This window comes from Pinus tabuliformis, chromosome 4_2 (assembly GCF_031772625.1).
Source record: "Pinus tabuliformis cultivar Carrire ecotype Pingquan chromosome 4_2, CPIR1, whole genome shotgun sequence".
In the NCBI taxonomy this organism is placed as follows: Eukaryota; Viridiplantae; Streptophyta; class Pinopsida; order Pinales; family Pinaceae; genus Pinus; species Pinus tabuliformis.
The window spans coordinates 891,068,821-891,091,809 of record NC_142304.1 but is presented as its reverse complement, the minus strand read 5'-3'; the positions used below and the strand labels follow the sequence as shown (position 1 = coordinate 891,091,809).

General features: G+C 39.2%; 1 pseudogene across 2 annotated transcripts in view; it reads left to right on the top strand.

Annotated features, from left to right (window-relative positions):
* Positions 1-12,183, top strand: part of LOC149172565 (protein-tyrosine-phosphatase MKP1 pseudogene) — a 97,011-nt pseudogene extending 84,828 nt beyond the window's left edge. For both annotated transcript variants that reach the window (XR_016259087.1, XR_016259086.1), the window contains one exon: positions 11,851-12,183. The product of XR_016259087.1 is annotated as a protein-tyrosine-phosphatase MKP1 pseudogene, transcript variant X2 (transcript). The remainder of the gene's footprint in view (positions 1-11,850) is intronic.
* Positions 12,184-22,989: the final 10,806 nt, after the last annotated feature.

The following is a 22,989-nucleotide window of genomic DNA, read 5'->3' as shown; positions in this document are numbered from 1 at the left end:
ATTTGACCTTGATGTCAGCTCGGTCTTGCGGTCAAAGGACTGTAGTCAACTGCAGTCAATTGTGGCTTAAATCTGTGGTCAAAGTCTCCTTTTGCGGTCAAACTTGCCCCTTTTCAATGGTTAAACTCAATTAAACTTTCAGTCAAACTTCTGCAGAATCTCGGTCAAACAGAGCAAGTCAAACTCAATCAAATGGTAGCCTCTTTATTTCGGTTAACCTTTAGATCTCTTCTTCTTTGACTTCACACGTGTGGATCAAAAAATAGAAGAATATGTGTTGGTCGAATTGGTCCAAATGTGGAGGTCATCTTGTTGTTTTTATATTAGTCAAATGGGTGACATTTTGATCAAAAGTCACACACCTTCATGGTTGGGTCGACTTGATGATTTGGAGCCTACATGATCTCCAAAAATTATAATTTTAATATTATTTTGCAAAATTTTCTTTGGGCAATTTAGTAGGCCTATTGGGCACGTGGGAATACCTCCTCATGCTACACAAAAATCATCACTCCCTCTTAGCGAGGGAGGTATTTTCCTTGTTTGCAATAGATTCTCCTTTAGATGAAATTTGTCATTCCTTAAGAAGAGTTTATGAGCTTTCCATATTGATGCATGTCTATAGATAATTCCATCCTAGAGTGGGCAATGTAACTCCTCGTATATCCAAGGTTGGCCAAAGTCCTTCTTGGCTCCTTAGGCAACTTTTATAAATATCCTTTTGGTCATGACCTAACCTAGTGTTCAAATTGGCAACTAGGGCCAAACTCCATGTGGGTCATCTTATTTATGGCAGCTGATATTTTTCTTGGATCCCTCTCATCGAGAGGTGTAGGATTGATCTAAAGATCATCCGATTCCAATAAGTATTCACGGAGTTATGAATTTATTTGTGTTAATAGACAATTCGTCAAGGTCGGCCCACAACCAAATAAACCCCACGTGCGCAATGTTTTAGTATAAAAGGAGATGAATTGAGAGTTATTTCACACACACTTCTCTCTTGATTTTCTCTCCACTCGCTTTGGGTTTTAGTGGAAGAGAAATTTAGGAGAAGGATGCCCTAACTGCGGTCCTAAAGGATGCCCTAGCCTCATTCCTAAAGGCTGCCCTAGCCGCAGTCCTAAAGTGGAAGATCTCGCTGCAGTCCAAGGGAGAAGACCCTTGATTCTATATGCTGCCCAACCTGCCCTCTACGCTACCTAAAGGAGAGACATAGCTCGGCGAAGAAGACCTGTTCACGCTGCCCAAATACGCAAATCTATCATGTGCTAGCCACAGTAAGGAAGAGCGAACAACGTGGGTTTTTGGAGGTTGTTTTAGGGTCATATGTGAAGGTCGAGTTGCTGTTAGGAGGGCCGAACAGAGGAGGGCTGTTTTGGTTTGATGTGTGGGTTGTAAGCTACAACAAAGATACATGGGACAGCATGTGATGTTTTGGGGTCATGTTATACCCTCATCTTCAGCGTGAAGGCAGAGGGTTTACACTTGCCTAGGCCGCATTTCATAAGGGCAATTTTGGGCCAGATTTGAGGACGGTTAGGGACTGTTGTGTGCCCTAACCAGTCCCAGAAATTACAACAGTAATGAAGTGACAAACAACAACGTTTGTATGGTGTGTTGGCAGCAAGATAGATGGGACAGCAAGGTCTCATGGTGCAACAAAGATAGATGGGACAACAAGGTCTCATGGTGCAGCAAAGATAGATGGGACAACAAGGTCTCATGGTGTAGCAAAAGATAGATGGGACAACAAGGTCTCATGGTGCAGCAAAGGAAGATGGGACAACAAGGTCACATGGTGCAGCAAAGGTAGATGGGACAACAAGGACATGGTGCTTGCATGGGACAACAAGCAATCATGGTGCAACAGTATGAGCAGTGACAACATTGTGATAAGGGGCAACATGATGTGAAATGCTACAGCACAATGATGGGCATCATGACAAAGTAAAGTGTAGCATGTTGTGTGCAGCACTTGCTAGTATAGTACAGTGATATTAAATGCTACAATGAGATGCAGTACAGTGATGGGTACAGTCATGATTAGTGAAGCATAATGAGGTCCAACATAGTGATGATGGATGCAGCATGATGCAGCACAGTGAGGTGCAGCGTGATGACGAGGTGCAGTGTAATGATAGGTGATGGAATCACCTTGGAGAATCAGTTGAAGCACCATGTCTTCAACTGAGTTCGGCTACCTCATGTATCATGTTCTTAGAGATGATCTATTGTATTATAAGTCAAAATGTTGACTTCTGTTGTAAATGTGCTATCTCTCTCTCTCTCTCTCTCTCTCTACTGAACTATTGAAGAACATATAAAAAGAATTGATCAAGGGTTTCCCCACATTAGGGTTTGTCCCTGGCTAGCGCCACATCTTGTGTCCTCTTGTCTTGGCTTGTCTTCTGCGATCTATGTTTATGTTCTATCTGCAATTTACTTTAACGTTGATGTGATTGCTAATTTGGGAAATATATTGAGCTAACTGTGAAAATTGAGATAAATTGCTCTAACCATAAAACATACCTAAAATTAACATGGTATCAGAATTGAGGTGAAGACAAAGCTCAAGCAAGAGTGGAAGAGCAATCACCGAAGAGAGTTGGGAAAGAACAAAAGGATCAGTGGATTCCTCATCCCTCTTCAAATTCACCGAGGGTGAAATCGAAGCAGAGAACATTATCAGAATGGCGCAACGAAAGCTTCTGATGGCCTACCTAAAGATCACTTCCATGGGAAGTCTGGATCTAAGGGTGGAAGAAAAGGCAAATGCCTTGTTTGTAATAAGTTCGACCATTGTGCGAAGGAGTGTCCGAATGGCATGGACACATCACTTGATGATGATAAAAACCATTCCAGGGACATCTTCAATGATAAGAGGAATGACAGTGCAAGTCATTAGGGAAATGGCTGACTCTTTAGAGAAAGGAAGGAACCCCAAGTACGAAGAATCAAATGTTGTTTCTGATAAGATAAAGAAGCGTTATCTTGTATTAGCCCTCTCCTTCAGATTCTTTGGGAATCTAGCTTATTGATTATAGTGCTTCAAGGCACTTCATCGGATAGAAGGGTGATCTCTCTAATTTAGTAGAGATGGAAACAATCGTGGGATTATACTTGGAGCCGATGCCACCTATCCCAGAAAGGGTGTAGGGAATATTACCCCTCAATTGAATAAGGGTAACTCGATTCATTTACAAAATCTCTTTTATGTACTTGATTACAAGAAGAATTTGGTTTCCATTTCCGCAATGGAAGTCAAAGGTTTCAGGGTGGCATTCATCGATGGAAATGTACGTGTTTGAAAATAGAATTTTCTAAGATGCTTTTACTCATGGGTTCAGGGTTGGGAATTTTTATCAAGTTGCAGGATGGTCCATTGGGGACCATGTCAGTTGTCACATCTCATATATAGCACTAAAGGTCTACTTATTATGGGGCCCTACTCGATGTGAGTCAGATGGTGACAGGGATGCCTGAATTCAAAAAGAGCATGAAGGTACATGTCTGAGATGTACCGAAGGAAAATCTTACAAGGGGACCATTCCCCTCATGTAGCAGGTCCATAGGTTTGGAACAACCCGAGGGGCTTGAGATTCATGATCGGGAATCTCATGTATGCAGGTGGAAGAAAGCCCTCTATGGCTTGAAGCAAAACACCCTGGGCGTAGTATGAGAGGATTGATAGTTGTTTGATGAAGCTGAGATTCACTAGGAGTGAAGCCGATCCAAACCATTGCTCGAAGGTTGTGGATGATAGACCTCTCATACCGACACCTTCTAAGGACGACCTATTTCTGACAGGTGCAGACCCTCTCATTTGTAGAAGTAAGAGGGAGTTGGATTCCGGATGTGGAATGGTAAACTGCAAGCCCGTGACTACCTCGAGGATCTTAACTTTTAGAAGTTATATGGTAGTGATGCTAGACCAGATTTGGGAAATGCCTCTGAGTTTCATAAACTCATTCGCGTTGATGTTCTTGGTGAACTTCCGTCCGGACATATGTTTTGTAGTTAGCATGATGAGCTCATATATGGTTGAGCCTCACTGGATTGGTGCCAAGAATCTTCTAAGATATCTTCGGGGCACAATCTCTCATGAATTGAGATACACTGTCGGAAATGTGAAGCTGCATGATTATTCGAATGCTGACTAGGCAGGCAGTGTGGAGGATCTCAAGAGCACTTCTGAGTGTTGATTCTCTTTGGGTTCTGCTCAATATCCTGGATGAGCAGGAAGCAAAAGACGGTTGCTTTGAGCACCGCTGAGACTGAATACATAGCTACGAGTATGACCTCGTGTGACGCTGCCTAGTTGTGGGAGCTCTTCAGTGAGCTGTTTGTACACATGATGGATACCACAATGATCTTTTGTGTCAACCAGGTGGAGATTCGATTGTTGAGGAATCTCGTATTCTATGATTGCTCCAATATATAGACATCAGATACTACCTTATCTGGGATAAGCTAAGTCATTTCCATGTTATCAAGAAGATGAATCAAGTACAAACTCCATTGGCATTCAACACTCTAGGTGTCATTCTAGGGTTTCACAAACCCTAGGACTTTCTCATCCAAGACTTCAATACAAGTCATAACCTTCTAGTTTTCTAAGGTTTACAAACCTCTATCTTCCAAATTTTATCGACACTTTTTGTAATTCCATCAAACTTGTCATGTGCAGTTTTATCCTACTATGAATAACAAGCTCATGATATCTTCTTGGAAGGCTGCTCCTTCCACTTTGCCTAACTGTTGGTTCTCTTGGAACTGGCAACTCTACCTGTTGTTGGACACGATCCTAGATGTCAATATGTACAATTTCTTTTAACATTCTTAAGAATATAGCCATAAAAAATTTGCTCGTTTAATTCTCTTGTTGCAACCTTGCCTTGTACTTTCTTATGTTGTTACCTATGTAGTGGCAATTCTCCTGCAATACATTTGATTATTCATGAACTTCACTAAGAGAAGGTTCATAATGAGGCCAAAAATGAAGAGGATAAGAGGCTGACTAAATGAAAAAAAATGCTTTTATTTAATTCTTAAAAGAAAAAGAAAAATATAGAGGGGATTTGTCAATTTCTTGACAGATGTAAAGGAAAAATTCTTTTGACTTTTTTATGAGGTGGCTGCTCATCATCATCATTTTCAATGTTGGCTGCTGATGCATGCTCCCTTTCCTTCCTTTTTCTTTCAGGGCAATTGGATGCATAATGTCCAAAATTTTGACAAGTGAAACACTTCACTTTTGACATGTCCTTCTTTTTCTTATCTTGAGTGTGAGTAGGTCTTCTACTTGAATTCTTCTTACTAAATTTTCCAAAGTCCTTTTTGTCAAAATTTTCAAAGTTCCTTCTTCCCTTTCCTTTTCTAGTATGAGCTGCAAGGGGTTGTCTTCTTCATTATGAGGAGTTTGTGAGTTATTTTTAGATGATAATATTTATTATTGGCTCTTCTTGAACAGAATCAGTCCATAGCTCATCAAATGTGGGTAGTTTTGATCATGCACAAATTCCTTGAATAAATGGTTCCCATGAGGATGGAAATCCATTGAGAGTAATTGAAACAAGTTCTGGATCTTCAATATTGTCTTCAATGGCTACAAGCTCATCTCTGACTTGTGAGATATTTATAACATATGAGACAACAGAGTCAGATTTAGTCATTGTGATATCATGAAGACGATTTTTCAAAGCTAATTTTTGTAGGTATTGTTTCTTGCATATATTTTCATTGGAGCATCATATATTGCCTTCGCTGTTTTGAATCTAGCTACATGGGGAATCAAGTGATATTTGATGGAATCTACCAGGATTCTTTTGGCCTTAGCCTCATTCTTTTATATTTAGCTTCTATGGTGCCAAGAAACGTGGGTTCGGGGATGGGTATGGGTACAAGGACGGGGATGGGTGCTTCATTTTTTGAAACAGGGGGTTCGTCGGGGGTATATTATGATTTATATATAATATAATATTTTATAAATTATAATATATATGAATTTGTGTATTTTTCAACTTTAAACAAGAAAACTAAAATATTTATGATTACAATGCTAAATATTTAAACATGCACATTATTGAACATTCAACATTCACAATGAAATTTCAAAATTTCTAGTTTGATATCAAGTGCAAATTGGAGTTTACATATTAATAAGAATTGTGATATATGTCCATTGTCATACTACATTCAAAATTTGCCTTAAGGCATCTCCAAACAAGAACTAGGAAAATTTAAAATACTAAAATAAAAATAGCTAATAGTGAACAATGGCTTCCTCAAGCCATGTCATTAGCATCACTTAGATCTTTAGTTAGCATGCTCTCCAGGTAGGAATCACACTCATCTTGAGGCTCTTGCTCATCCATAGCAACTGGAGGTAGCTCAATAAGGCCATTTGGTTGTATCTTCTTGTCCACACACATAGCATCATCTGTGTATTGGTCTCATCTCTTCAAAGGGCCTTCCTTGTACCCAGGGTCTTTTCGAGATATGAGACGAGGTGTGCTATGAATGTACACTAAGTTCTCTGCCTTTTTTGAGCCCAACCTATTTTTCTTTACTGAATGGATAAAGGCATAAGTACTCCAATTCCTCTCGCAAGATGAAGAACTAGCTACCTGGAATATTAGGGGAAGCCCACTGAATTAATTAAAAATTTAAAAATAAAACTAAAATGAACCCCAAAGAACCTGATTTTGGGGTTCCAAGTACCCATAATCAGGGTTCTCCGTACCCGTCAAAACAAAAGAACCCAATTTTTTTTAATGGAGAACCCGATTCTTCATAGAAGAACCCGGTTCTTATGGGTTCTTCTCAGAAGCACCCGTACCCAAATCCGGTACTTGGGGACGAGGACCCGGGACGGGTTTGAGAACCCCACCTCCGGGTTCGCGAACCCATGCAACATAGTTTAGTTTTCTCTTCAGCTCCCTCTGGTTTTGGACTGACATTTTCCACATGTTCCTGAAGTTCATTCTCTTCCAAAATGTATTCCAAGATCCGAAATTGAGGCAACATCCAACCTGTGTCTTCAAATCTAAGATTTGGTGCCATTTTAGATAAGAGACCCAAAATCAATTAGGTTGTTGATCTTGTCTCCAAAGCTGACTTCCCAATTAAGCTGCTTGAATACTTGTCTCTTTAGTGGGCTGCTCTTTTAACAAGGCTCTGATTCCATGTTGAATTTTCTACAATAATGCAAAGTAGAAATTGATCTTCTGATCTTGATAATTACTTTCCAATGATTTCCAATTCAGTTATGTTGTATCACCTATATCATTAAGCAATTACAACAAAAAATCTCAACAGTAAAGAAATGAAAATAGTAGGATCAGAAAGAGACAGCGAAACACAAAAGAGATACCAAAATTACCCTGGGAAAACCGAACCTTGGGAAAAACCCAACAAAACTTTTTTTAAGGAGAAATTTTCTTCAGCAATATTGTAAATCCAAGAATTCTAGAAATCTGTGCCACAAATTCAAGCTCAAGATAGCAGTCAAACCTCGTCAAATACAAGATTAGTCAATGCTTGTCAAACCTCCAAGTATCAGGGAATTTAATTGCTGGTCAACGCTGATCAATGGTCTGAAATTCGGCCCTGATGTCAGCTCGGTCCTGCAGTCGCAGGTCTGCAGTCAACTGTGGTTGACTGTGGCTAAAATCTGCAGTCAAAGTCTTTTTTCTTTTGTGGTCAAACTTGCCCCTTTTCAGTCGTCAAACTCAGTCAAACTTTTGGTCAAACTTCAGCACCTCGAACCCCACCTCGAATTGGTCCAAATGAGGATGTCATCTTGTGGTTTTTATATTAGTCAAATGGGTGACCTTTTGACCAAAAGTCACATCCCTTCATGGGGGGCTGACTTGATGATTTGGAGCCTACATGATCTCCAAAAATTATAATTTTAATTGGTCCAAATGAGGAGGTCATCTTGTGGTTTTTATATTAGTCAAATGGGTGACCTTTTGACCAAAAGTCACACCCCTTCATGGGGAGCCGACTTGATGATTTGGAGCCTACATGATCTCCAAAAATTATAATTTTAATATTATTTTTCATATTTTTCTTTGGCCAATTTAGTCGGCTTATTTGGCATGCGGGAATACCTCCTGCTGTCACCCAAAAATCAACAACATTGACAAGATTGACAGAGGATCTTGAGATTCATATCCTGTCCAGCTATATGCTGTACAATCCCAAATTGCTTGGGGGATTCTTTGTTGTTAGGTTTGATCAATTAGTCTTGCAGACTCATGGTTTTGTGCCTTGGTTGTTGGGGTTATAGCTTGGGGGATTCTCCCCAGGTATTCCATTAGGAAGGCAGCAAGCAGGCATGCCTAGGAGCAGACCCCTGTGGGTTTGTGGCTTGAGAACTTGGGCCAACTTTTTTACTAGTCTCTTGTAGAGACTAAGGCTTTCCTTTTTCAAAAGTCTTGATCCCTTGGCTGGCAGTGCTTTGCTGCCTTTTGAGTCTGCATAGGTCTTGTAGCCTGCAAGTAGTTCCTGTTATTGTGGTCTAGCATGTGTCCTCTCCTTTGGGGGCTTATGGAGGTCAGATGGGACAAGGATTAACCTTAGCACTGCTTATAGACAGTGGATATCTTTTTAATTATATGGTATGGTCTTTGACAACAGAAACAAGTGTTCAGAAGGTTGATGTACTGGACAGGTCTGAATTTCTCGTTTCCTGTCAGAATTTCAACAAACTTTTTGAGGTCCTGAGATAGTTTGAGTTAAACACGAGTAACACCTATTTAGCCAGGGGATAAGCATGTGATGTGGCTTTTGGTAAACAATCTCGTTAATTGGTTGGGAAATCCATTTTTAAAAATGGCCAAAATTTCACTGAAAGACAACAACTTCAACTCAGATGGGACAATACAACTCAGGGTTGCGGGGGAGCGCCCCCCCCGTCCCCCCAAAGCGTGCTCCAGGCGGGAGCAACCTTGGGAGTGCACTCCCAAAATTCACTCCCTAATTTTAATTTCGCTTCCTACCAATTCAGGGGTGATAGAGGGAGCTATTGAAGATCAGAAACAAGAATTTTTGAGTGGGGCAGCCTAATATTCAAGCCTATGGCCCTAGTGTTGATATGCAGTTAATGGTAATGTGTAAAAGTGACATTCTCCTTTATCTTTCATTTTCATCTTTTTACTAAAATTTTTAATATTACCATGAAATGACTCAGGATGTTTGAGAGTGGTTTTGACGTCATTGGATTTCATATGGAGAAAGTAGAAATTTAGATCTCACTCAAAATTCAGCAGAGTTATCATTTTTTCAGGATTGGGGGAATTACAATGTTTCCATTGGATTTTGTCATGTACTATGTTATGGAACTTGTATTTAATTAAGAGCACCAAACCAACTATGCGGGGGAGACTCCCAATAATCAAGAGCACCTAAGGTACTAGGGTATGGAACTTGTATTTAATCAAGAGCACCAAGGCTGTTCGACTATGCTAGAGGAGACTTCCAATAAAGCACGAGACAAGAAATTAGAAATTTCTCGTGGCAAGAGGGTCAAGCAGTAGATAATATATTTATTTGTGTTTTCTAGTTGCTAGTACCTTTTATCACTATTGTCTCTTTCATATTTATTATGGTATTTTTTGTAAACAATATATGACAATTTAAGTTTGAAGTTGGCATTTATAGCTGATTGGTAATGAATTATGAATATGATGCTTTGTGAAAGTTGAAAGTTGAAACATTTCATTTCATGTTAGATATTCTTTGTTATCGTTTGGTTACTTGGTAACGGTAATGGTTACAAGTACAAGTTACAACTTTAGTGATCAGTGATGATAAATGTTATATATTGAATTTTGAAAGCTTGAAACTTTAAGATTGATGAAACACGAGACTCGATATGTTGTATGTTACTAACTTTTGGACGTGGTTGATGAAGATTATAACTTCCAGATGATTGATGTTATATGGTTTGATTCATGTTTTTATGCTTTTTATATCTAGTTCATCATTCTACATGCTTTTTTTGACATATATGCATCAAAATATATAAAAATTTGCTCCTGATTCGCTCCCAAACCAGGAGCTTTTGAAAATGTCACTCCCCGCTCCCGCCCACGTTCCCAAGTAACCTTGGTACAACTACTGCTTTATCAGCCCACAGAGAGAAAACAAAATGGTTATTCTTGTGAACCCTTGGCATGCAGCTAATCAACTGGTTACAGTGTGCTTGCTTTCAGAAGTGGAAAAGATGAATCCTTTAATCAGGTTTTGGATGGCATGCATATGCAAACCATGATGTTCCTGATTTTTTCACACCCAGGTTCTGATTAGAGGGGACTTGACCCACAAAATACCTAGGAAGAGCATGTCGACAGAGTCTTTCACATATAGTGTTATAATCATCAAGATCAGTGAAAAATATTTAGAGTTATTACCTCATTGCACCAAGAAAAGAAAGGGGCTGTTGCAGCCCAGGATGAAAGAGGTGCCACAGACTCACATGTCATGCTAATAAACTGCAATGAGAAAAACAGGACATCCAATATGTAATGTCAAACAAATAAAAACTAGCATAAACCCATCTTAACTGTGGATCTTTTAAGCAGTGAGAGGTTTGCATCTGGGTTCGTTTGGATTCATCTTGGTACTTAACAGATTCAGGGTTAAGATGGATCTTTTTTATACCTTTGGGATAAAGTTTTGAGTTTGTTTCACACCACGGTCCTTCTCACCACCTGCAGTATTCAGTGCCATGGGGGAAGGAGTGTGGGATATAATTTATAAAATTTTACCACCCAACAAGGGGAAGCTGTCACCTAGGGTTTGAGGAACACTGAAGGACACTGGGAATAAAGTTTAGATAGCATTCAATGCCAAAGCATGCACAGATCCTAACCCTCATGCGTTTCATTGCTTGGTTCTCTAAGCTGGTTAATAAGTAATTTTAGTCCCTAGATGTTTAATAAAACCGTTTTTAGGTGAACTCAGGTCCTGCCAGGCTTTCCCACCAACCTAAACATAATTAGGTGTTCTGTCACATTATCGCTAACAATATTAAAATGTATTTAAAATGCAAGTGTGGAAATTCTTCCAAGCAACACGAAGCCTTTGTCCTCGTCTATGCAAATTTTATAGGCCAACACTGTTGTGCAAAGAAAATTGACTGCATGCCAATCTATTGATTTACATTTTTGGACTAGAATGGGTTGTTGACAGGTAAGATCAGTGTTTGTTCTAATAATGTCAAATGCATGTATTGCACATTTTATATGAAATAGATGTGCTTAGTTTGGTACCTTGTCCTTAGAATCTCCTAAATTAATAAATCAAAGTTTATTTCTTGCAATGAGGTTGTCTTCTGTGAAAAATGTTCCTTGGTTGTTATTTGTGATATCTGCACTTCTTGGAAGTATTTCCAGAGTACACGCTATCTTTAGTATGTAGAAGCACACAGATACATATAATTTCATAGGTTATGAGTTTTCCGTTCTCTTGTTCTCTCCAGCTAATTGCAAAGATTCTTTCTCACTCTTCTAGCTGTCTTTCAATACAAGGTGATACTTAGCAGTATAAAACAATTTTACAGGCCAGCTACTCTTTGATTCTCCATCTGTAGGATCGTATAGAATGTTCTTATTGATTGTGTGGATAGAAGGGGACTAGACAACTGAAATATTGTAAATTATAAATAGCATGTAAACTGCTTTGATTGACACTGTGAAAGGGCTGGAGTAAGGAAACAATTATTGTTATTTTGAGAAGAGGGATGGATTCTATTCAAAGGTATGTAGCCTAGACTATAACGATTGCATCAAACTCAAGTGCCTGGATTGCAAAACTTATTTAGACTTTTATTTGTTGCAGGCAGCTGACTGTTGGATGACTGGCCTTTGTTTGATATCCTTGTTCATCTGACACATTACAGTATTTATAACATTCCACAGAGGTAGAATATTTATTTATTTGATTCCTTCGATTTATCTCTAAACTGCGGAAATGATTTTAATCTATCGTGAAGGTTCAAATTCGGCTTTCAAAGAGCATTTATTGTTTTAATTGAGAATGACACATTTTAAAAGGCAATGTTGTCATTCATTGGAAAATATTTCTGGCAAGATATCTGCACCTGCATAAGAAATTTAATTTCGGAAGGCAGATTATTTATATTGTGAATATCATTATTTTGTGTTCATTATAGATGTTTCTCATATATAGAATACAAATGGCCATGAATTCTGAAAAAAATGTGGTCAATTTGGAGGTGTAGTGGACAGGATTCTCCTTGGACCTCTAAAATTTTATGCATGATTTCTTTACATTTTGTATCTAAATTAAAGTCCTTCCAAGAAGCTTCAAATTGATGACCACAATCATCCTGATGTAAGTTCTTGTGAATATGGTTCATACAATTTATTTTTTCGTTGGAAACCTGTTCTTCTCAGAATATTTCCAATATGGAGTTCGATTTAGTATTTGTATATTTTGAAATTAAGACATTTGGAAGAAGGATTCTGATAAATGGCAAAATATGACATGTGAGAAGATTTTGATATATTCACAATCTTATTTTGACATTGCATTTAATTTTGGGACAAAAAAAACTTGAATGTGTTATCAACATTTGACTTGTGACCAAACTAAAATCTTTTCAAGGGGGAACTTGAAAGTCTTTTGCATCAGGCCTGCAAAAACCTTTTTGAAGGGGATCTTGAAAGTAGTTTGCATCCGCCCTGCAGAACATTTTCGAGGTTCACATGAGTTAAAACTTGCAAAATGACAAGTAATTTAATTGCCCTATTTAATACAAATTTAGGTCTTTATTCGATCATTTCACACCTTACTAGTTTCCTATGCCAAATCAACCTTGATAATTTGAGTAATATGAAAAAGAGCATTGAACTGGTTGTCATTCCTTTTACTTTCTTCTGTGGTTTGAAATTAATTAAGTCAAAACACCGAACCATTGATGTCCGGTCATATGTTAATGTTAATGAAGCTGGTGGATCATATCTTGCTCAAAATCTGTGCACAATTGAGGAACCATTGTACATTAGCATAAAGATCTAGGGAGAATCTGAAACACATTCATCTTAGGAAAGGTCCTTGATAAAGATAAATGACGTTGCATAATTTGTTTGGAATTAAACTGTGTGCAAGTTTATGAAATACTCAATGTTTGGAGTTGACATTCCAGCTATCATCATGGAGAAAGAAAGTTGTACTAATGATGGAAGGGTGCTGGTGATATGATATAAAGGAGAAAATTTTATGGGTAATTGTTGGACAAAGGATTGAATTGAAAGATAATTGGTATAAATTAAGATTAGATTAATCAAGAAAAATTCTAAAAGACCAAGTGTTAAGTTATAACATAGCTGTTGAGATTAAAGTGATATCAAAGCCCCTGGTAAACTTTAACGGAAGGGATAAAAATTAAAATATGATAATATTTAAAATTAAATTTTGAATAAAACCAAAATGAAAAACCGTACTGCTAAAAGTGATAGTTAAGAAAAAAAGATATCTAATGAACAATTGATTTAAAAATATGAATAAAATCAAAATGAATAACCTTAATTTCAAAGAAGAGAATTAAGAATAAATTTCAAATATGAGAATTAAGATTAAAGATATTAATGAATTAAGAATATATTAAAAATTAGAAATCAGAAAAATAAAAAAGAGGAAAAGGAATAAACTATGATTTTTTTTTTGTATGGTGATGTGGGTTTTTCTATTTTTTCAAAAAAGATAGATTTTACATGCGAATTTAAAATGGAACCAAATGACCTCAACCTGACCATAGCAAAACCAAGTTTGTTGACTATCTGTTTGCATCATATCTAGTCCAAAATTTGTATGTTTTTAAAAGGTCTTGAAAATAAAAAAGCACTGACATATCAACAATACTCCTACCACTGCTACAAGCATTCTTGGAGGTCACTAAGTGCAGATAAACAAAATTACTCATCAAATGAGTCCATGGGAGCAGGCTCCTTTGCACTTGACCCTCGGTTGAGTTGATGGAGCTATTCATGGTATATGGATTTCAATTTTGGCTAGTCTCCCATTCAGTTGAATGAAGTAAAACTTGATTTGCTGTTGTTCCCATTTTATCCCACCCAGGTCTCCATTGGACTTTGAGTGTCCTGTCGACAAAGCTGCCATAGCCCTAGCCATCAAAGTCTTAAGTCTCCAATAAATCAATAATGTTTGTAAATACATATATCTTCTCCCCTTGGTGTGTCTCGGGTCCGTCACCATTTCTCTTAGCTCATTGACAAGTTCCTCTATTTTTGGTTCCTCTCCATTGATTATTTCGACCTCCCAGCGTTCAATTCTATTTATCGCCGAGGCAGATGTGGTGGCACGATATCTGGTAGCCGCTTCCATTCCCTATGTTGAGAAATCTAGGGGCATCTAGATTAGGTGATTTCTCTTACTATGATAACTGCTTGTGATATATTTTTACTTATCTTAATTAGATTCTTCTTCAATATGATTATTATTGTGTTATCATCAAACAACTACCAAACCATAAAGAACAATCAGGCAAGAGGACACAAAATATAGGCGATGAGCCAAGGCCAAACCTCTCCAACTGAGAGGAAAAACCACAAGAATTCTTCTCTTCTTATAAACCTTTAATTGACGAATTCCAAGATATATGACCCTTGACCAAGACCCTCCAAGACCAAGTCAAATCTTTTCTGTTTTTTAGCAACTTCTGCAATTTCGATTCTCAGTAGATCATTTTGCAACTTCAACTAACCCAACAAATTCTTCTGCAACTTTGACCTGCCCAACAAAATCTTCTTCAACTTCGACTTGCCCAACAAAATCTTCTACATAAACCCTAGTTCAAACGTGTGGCGAGAAGATGGATGAATTTGTTTCCTCTCTCCTTCGCTTGACTTGACTTCTCTTCCTTAATACTTTGCTTGCAAAGGAGATCTTTCTTGACCCAAAACTCGGCCCTTAATGATGATTGCAATTTGGTACTTGCTACTGCAGAAAGTTGTCCTAATCCACTTCACACGTGTGAGAAAAATAGCCCAAAAACAACCCCAAAAAGCTCAAATTTCTTTTCTCCTTCTTGACTTCCTCTTCACACTCTTTTTCTCTTTCTTGATTGAACTTGAAGTGAAGTGAGTGAGTGTTGCAAGTGAGGTCGACATCTCCTTATATATAGGTCTTTTGCTAGGTCGAATTGCACCCTTTAGGCCGACTTGTCCACTTGAGTAGGTTGACTTGATATTTGCACCATGACGAGGACTTGAAGGGTCTTTTGATTCAAATAATTTTTTCTTTACAATATGTAATATGCCCAAATGGGTCTTCCATACATGACAATGACTCTCTTGACTTGTAGACTCAATGAAAAACCCTAGAAGCTCACAATGGGAGCTTGACCTAAAAATAATTTTCCCTTGAGCATGAAACCCATGCCTCAAGAATAACAATAATAAATTTATTTTTCTCTTTTCATTAAATACATAAAATCATGATTACATATGTCATTATGAAGACCGAACCTAGTTACATATTTCAACGCTTCCTCTTAACTAGGGAGGTATTCATAATCAATAGAAGGTACTTGGACATTCTCAATTCGAAGAATTCTCATAAGAAGGGTCGGATTGGTAAGCCATCTATTTGCATTATACCAACCAAGATTGTCACATAGCAAAGCCTTGACTAACAACTCTATCACTCCACAAGATCAGAGCACAATGTTGGTGAGACCAATGACTGGCAAAAACCATCATGATTGTCTCTCAAGGCACATATATTAAATTATGGTATGTTCTATGCTTACAGCAGTTTACTTATTTTTCTTATTAGCCACAGATTAGCAATCACATATACATTAAGTAAAGTGCAGATAGATCATTAAATAATCAACAAAAAACAAGCCAAGACAAGAGACACATGATGTGGCGGTTTCCCCGCATTGGGGTTTGTCCCTGGCTAACCTTTTAGGTTTCCCCGCATTGGCTAGATTTGATCAAATCTTTTATCTTCAATAGTTCAACAGAGAGAAATAGTACAAAATTTGAATTCTGTAATTTTATATTAGCACCAACAAACCCTAGATCAGAAAAGTCAAACTTGGTCAAACTAGTTGAAATTGACCTCTAAAGTACTTGGTCAATTTCTGGTCAACTTGTCCTCGAACAGCTTGAAGAAACAGTGCTTGAACATCCCCAAAAGTTCAATCAATTTGCAGATTTCTAAAGTCAACTTGCAGCCCTAAACTAGGGCAGTCAACATCGGTCAAACTAGAGGTCAAATCACCTCGATTTTCATGCCAAAAATTGTGGCCTACCTAGGAGAGGCAACCACACTCAATGCGCACTTCTGGAAGGTCAACACTTGGTCAACACTGGTCAAAGAGATGACTTGTTGCCCTTGTGTCCTCCTTTCTGCGTCTTCCTTGCCCTAGGACATCTTCCTTTCAGCCACACATGTGAGAGAGAGAGAGAGAGGCTCCTTTTATACGTAGGAGAAAGAGAGAAAGAAGATGAGTGAATTAAATTGTCCAAATGAGGAGAATGCTCCTTGTATTTATATGCAAATGTTGAGGTTGAATAAACATGAGTATTGGGCTTCTGAGCCTACATAAGTTTGCTGGCCGACCTTGACAATTTGTCCATAATCAAAATAAATTCATATTTCCATAAATACTTATCAGAATCAGATGATCTTTAGATCAATCCTACACCTCTCGATGAGAGGAATTTAGAAAAAATATCAGAAGCCATAAATAAGGTGATCCACATGGAGTTTGGCCCTAGTTGCCAATTTTAACACTCCCTCTCAACTAGGGAGAACTTCATCTGCAATCTGCCAGACCGTCACTGCTATCCATCCATCAAATGCATTGCCCTATACAACTTGACCCCACTTTGCTCTGCTCAAACTATGAAGAAGAAGAAATGATCGAGGATGTATCATACCATCTTCCACTGACCTAAAGTCTCAGAGTGTGAACCAATCTCACTTATCCCAGATCAATGGAGGTCATCCTAGCATAGGGAGTATGGTAGACACATCGATGCATCCATCGATAGTACTACTATGGTCCCTATCCTCATTTCCCTGCTCATTGATTAAATGGGAGGTACTTCCCATGAGTCCCAGACTGCATGGGTAGGATGCCTCGACAGGAGAATTAATCATCCTGTCCACATGAGAACGAATCATTTTGTCCAGTGGATGCCACGAAGAACTAATCATCCTGTTCCACAGTTGCCACGGGGTGTCACAGGGGAAGGTTGAACCTTTACCTTGTACATAGTGCACCACCAGGGGATGGTGAGTCGCCCTGTGGTCACATGTCGCTCCAAGAAGTACCCTGCGCTCCCTTGGAGCTCCCAGAGCTCAATACATCATACTCGACCCTCATAAGAGGGTCTCTGAACAACACCAAGTCGTTCTTGGAAAGTTAGGAATTTGACCTTTCCTAGGGGCTTTGTCAAAATGTTGGCGACCTGTTCATCTGTATCGATATGTTGGATCCTTATTGCTCCTTGCTGCACCATATCTCTAATATAGTGGTACCTGATATCGATATGCTTGGAGCAATCATGAAATATAGGATTCTCTGATAAACGGATCCCGCTCTGGTTGTCACAGAATCACGGTGGTATCCAATGTAAATCCAAACAGCTCATTGAAGAGCTTTCGCAACCAAACTGCCTCATAGGAGGCCATGCTAGTGGTAATGTACTCTGCCTTGGCGGTGCTCAAAGCCACCGACTTCTGCTTCCTGCTCATCCAGGATATCGAGGCAGGTCCCAAAATGAAACAACACCCGGAAGTGCTCTTTCGGTCCACCACACTGCCTGCCCAATCAACATTAGTATACCCAAGTAGTCTCACTTCTCCGACAGTGTATCTCAACCCATGAGTGATTGTGCCACGAAGATATCTCAACAGATTCTTGGCACCAATCCAATGTGAGTGGTGAGGTTCAACCATATGTTGACTCAATTTGTTGACTGCAAAGCATATATTCGGACGGGAGTTTACCAAGAACATTAATGCTCTGACAAGTTAACGATACTCATTAGCATTTTGTAAAACAGGTCCAGCATCACTACTGCTTAACTTCTTGAAGTCAAGCTCCATCGGGGTAGTTACGGGCTTGCAGTCCACCATGCCGAATCTCTCCAGTATCTTCACCACATATTTTCCTTGAGATAGGAAAATCTCCCTTGGTTTTTGGCAGACTTCCAGCCCTAGGAAATAGTGCATAAATCCTAGATCTTTCATCTCGAACTCAGAAGCCAGCTCCCTCTTACATTCGTGAATGAGAGGGTCTGCACCTGTTAGAAAGAGGTCGTCAACATATAGCACCAATATTAGAGGCTTGTCATCTATAACCTTAAATTAAAGGTTAGGGTCGGCTTCACTCCTAGTGAATCCCAGTTTCATCAACTAGCTATCGATCCTCTCATACCATGCTCGGGGTGCTTGCTTTAGCCCATAAGGGGCCTTCTTCAACATGCACACATGAGATTCTCGAAATAAATCTCAAATCCTTCGGGTTGCTCCACATAGACCTCCTCTTTGATCGAACCATGTAAGAACGCAGTCTTGACATCCATCTGATGTAGGTTCCATCCTTGCGAAGCAGCAAGGGCTATGATCGAGCGGATGGTGGTATATCGGGCAACAGGTGCAAATATCTCTTCATAGTCTATACCTTCCTTCCGGAAGAAGCCACAAGCGACAAAAAGAGCCTTATACTTTTCCGCACTTCCATCAACTGCATGCTTTATCTTGTAAAGCCATTTTGAAGTGACAACTGCTTTGTCCTGGGGTCTGGGGACCACATCCCAAGCATTGTTTTTCACAATGGACTCATATTCCTCGGTCATAGCATCCTTCCATACTTGATGCTTGACAACATCTGTGAATGACGAAGGCTCATTTTGGATGATCGTGCTCATGATGGTTAGGTATCCCTGATCCCTGTTCAGCTTCTTACTTTCACGGAAGGTTCCTCGAGGTGCAATGTGTCCTTCAGCATCATCAAGTGTTCCCCTAAGCCATGAAGGCCTCTTCCTAGAAGAGGAAGGCTCTTGCGGAGGAGGATCAATAGGATCCATAGGTTCTTCCACATCAGGGATCATCTCATCTCCTTTTTCCTTCGGTTCCCCGGTGTCAGCTTCTTTAGATTCCCTTAAAGTAGGAAGATTGTCTACCTTGCTAAGAGCCATATCTTCGTCAAAGGTTACATCATGACTAATCTTGACTTCCCTTTGACCAACTACATAGATTCTATAGCCTTTAGAATTTTTGCTATAGCCCACGAAAATTGCTTTCTTTCTAGATGTACCCAATTTATTCCTTTTTTCTTTGGGCACATGAAAACATACAGGGCTTCCAAAAATTCTAAAATGAGATACGCCAGGTTTCTTACCGGTGAACATTTCTTTGGGAGTCTTGGAACCCAATGCTTTTTGTACATATACGACGGTATTTGCAGCTTCGGCCCATAGAAACTTCCGAAGTCTTTGATCATGGAGCATAGCATGGAAAACTTCCACAATTGTATGATTCTTCCTTTCTGCCACACCATTCTGTTCAGGAGTGTATGGTGTAGTAGTCTCCCTCTTAATGCCAACCTCTTTGCAAAAGTCATGAAACTCATTGGATTCATATTAAGTCCCATTATTAGTCCTTAAGATCTTGATCTTCTTTTAGGTTTGATTCTCGATCAAGGCTTTGAAGTGCTGAAACCAAGAGAACACTTCATCCTTCTTTTTCAAGAAGTATATCCAAGTCTTGCGAGAATAATCATCTGTAAAAGTGAGGTAATATAAATATCCTTCCAAGGAGTTCACAAGCATCATACTGGATATGGCCGAGTGAACCAACTGCAATATCGAAGGTCTTGCTTTGGCTTGAGGGGAATGGTCCCCTTTTGAGCTTCCCTTCGGCACATCCTGGACATAACCTTCTTGCTCTAATATGAACTCGAGCATCCCGGTCACCATTTTTTTTACATCGGGTAGAGCTTTATAATGAAGGTGAGCAAACCTCCAATGCCATAGTTCGGACTGAAGAGATGTGTCACAAGACATGACACCCAACGGACTTCCACCGACCTGATATAATGAATCAACTCAAAACCCAAGAGTAAAAGCATCTTTAAAGTTCTTTTTCCATACACGTACCTTGCCATCGCTGAAAGCCACCTTGTAGCCTTTGTCTTCCATTGCCGAAATGGACACAAGGTTCTTTTTGAGATCAGGTACATATAATACATCTTGTAAGTGGATGGTATTACCTTGATTCAATTGAAGAGTGACATTTCCTATGCCTTTCACGGGATATTTTGAATTATCTCCAAGAACAATTTCTAGGTTGGTTTCCTTCTCTATCAGATTATAGAGAGCTTCTTTGTAACCAGTGAAGTGTTTTGAGACACCATTATCAATAAGCCAATTTCCTAGCGAGTCCGGGAGAGCAGTAGTAGATAGAGTTGCTGGTAGACAATATTCATCTTGCTTATTGTTAACAGTGTTAGATTCATACTTGGAATTTATTGCCTTCTTGAATGGTTGTCCTCTTCCTTGATTTCCGACACTTCTTTTACCTCTGCCATTTGACCTGCCGTTCTTTGATTGCCTTGAGAGGGATTTTGATCATTGTCCCAGTGTGAGTCCCTTTTATCAGGGCACTCCCTTGCATGATGACCCATATTGCAATTGTAACATCGTCCTTTTCTTCCATCCTTTGGTCTAGCCTTTCCTTTGAATTTAGCCTCGGAATTGTTTCTTCTTTTAGTATGAGAAGAAAAAGCAGAGGGATGACCTTTAAGTATGGGCATTTCTTGCTCTTCCATCCTCGTTTTTTCTTGAATGCATCTGGCCATTAATTCCTCAAATCCAGGAATTAAGTTATTGTTGAGAAGAGTAGTCCTAAATATATACCATTCAGATGGCAGTCCTCCAAGAGTTGTGAGTATCATTTCCCTGTCAGGAATTACTTCCCCAATAGATAGGAGATCATTCTTGATCTCGGTGATCCTTAAGAAATATTCTTGCATACTCTCATCTTTGCCCTTCTTAATTTCCTTCAGCTTATTTCTAAGAAACATGACTTGATTTGCATCATTAAATTTAAATAAACTCACGAGTTTATCGTAGATTTCCTTGGAGGTGTTCAGCTCGGAAACATAGGCCACCAAGCACTTGTCGATAGAGTCCCGAATGATCTTCCTTGCTTTGACTTCTCCCTTGGTCCATTTGTTCCTAACAACAGTGGATGCGTTTGATGGAGGCTCAACAATCTCGCCTCTCACATGGTCCAACACTTCCTGTTCTTTTAATGTTAGATCGAGAGACATCTTCCATCCATGATAGTCAGACTTCTCATGGAGTTTGTCTTCAACAGGGAAGGGTGTTGAGGACCCCATAATTTCCTTTTAAGATAACCTTGCCAACCTTCTCTTCAGTGATTGCTCTTGCTCTTGCTCTTGCTTGGGCTTTGTCTTCACCTAAGCTCTGATACCATGTTAAATTATGGTATGTTCTATGCTTAGAGCAATTTACTTATTTTTCTTCTTATTAGCCATCGATTAGCAATCACATATACATTAATTAAAGTGCAGATAGAACATTAAATGATCAACAAAAAACAAGCCAAGGCAAGAGACAAAAGATGTGGCGGCTAGCCAAGGACAAACTCGAATGCGGGGAAACCCTTTGATCAAATCTTCTTTTATCTTCAGTAGTTCAGCAAAGAGAAATAATAAAAAATTTGAATTCTGTAATTTTATATCAGCAGCAGCAAACCCTAGATCAACAAAGTCAAACTTGGTCAAACTAGTTGAAATTGACCTCTAAAATACTTGGTCAATTTCCGGTCAACTTGTCCTTGAACAACCTGAATAAATAGCCCTTGAACATCCCCAAAAGTTCAGTCAATTTGCAAATCTCTGAAATCAACTTGCAGCCCTAAACTAGGGCAATCAACATCGGTCAAACCAGAGGTCAGATCACCTCGATTTTCATGCCAAAAATTGTGGCCTGCCTAGGAGAGGCAACCACACTCAATCAGCGCTTCTAAAAGGTCAATGCTTGTCAAAGAGATGACCTGTTTCCCTAGCGTCCTTTCTGCGTCTTCCTTGCCCTAGGACGTCTTCCTTTCAGCGACACGTGAGAGAGAGAGAGAGAGAGGCTCCTTTTATGCGTAGGAGAGAGAGAGAGAAGATGAGTGAATTGAATTGTCCAAATGAGGAGAATGCTCCTTGTATTTATATGCAAACGTTGAGGTTGAATAGACATGACTATTGGGCTTTTGAGCCTACATAAATTAGTTGGCCGACTTTGACAATTTGTCCATAATCAAAATAAATTCATATCGCCATAAATATTTATTGGAATCGGATGATCTTTAGATCAATCCTACACCTCGCGATGAGAGGAATCTAGGAAAAATATCAGAAGCCATAAATAAGGTGATCCACATGGAGTTTGGCCCTAGTTGCCAATTTTAACAACATACCCCACCCAGGTGTTGATAGGGTATGTCCTTCCATGACTATTCTTATCTTGGATTCCCAGTCTTCAAAGAATATCGGTCCTCTTCGACTACTCTTATCTTGGATACCCTACCACATCCTCAAAGAGTATCAAATGCCAAATCCTTACCTAATCCTCCATTCTTTCTTCACAATATGAAGACAAGAATGATGTGTCTATCTCTCCCTCTCAACTAGGGAAGATATTACCATCCCTATAAAAGGAATGTAACCAAGCTCCCTCTTATCCAGGGATTTGTCCAAGCTCCCTCTTATCTAGGGAATTGCTTACAACAACTTTCTGCTCTTAATGGAGATCATGGTAATATAAACTTCTTGTGGGGCTCCTTTCGATGTCATGTGTTAGCCTCCTGTTGCAACAGGATATCATCTTTCATGATTGACATTTTTACATGCCAAATATGTCATACTTTGCAGGCTGCAATGTTCCATATTTCCACGAG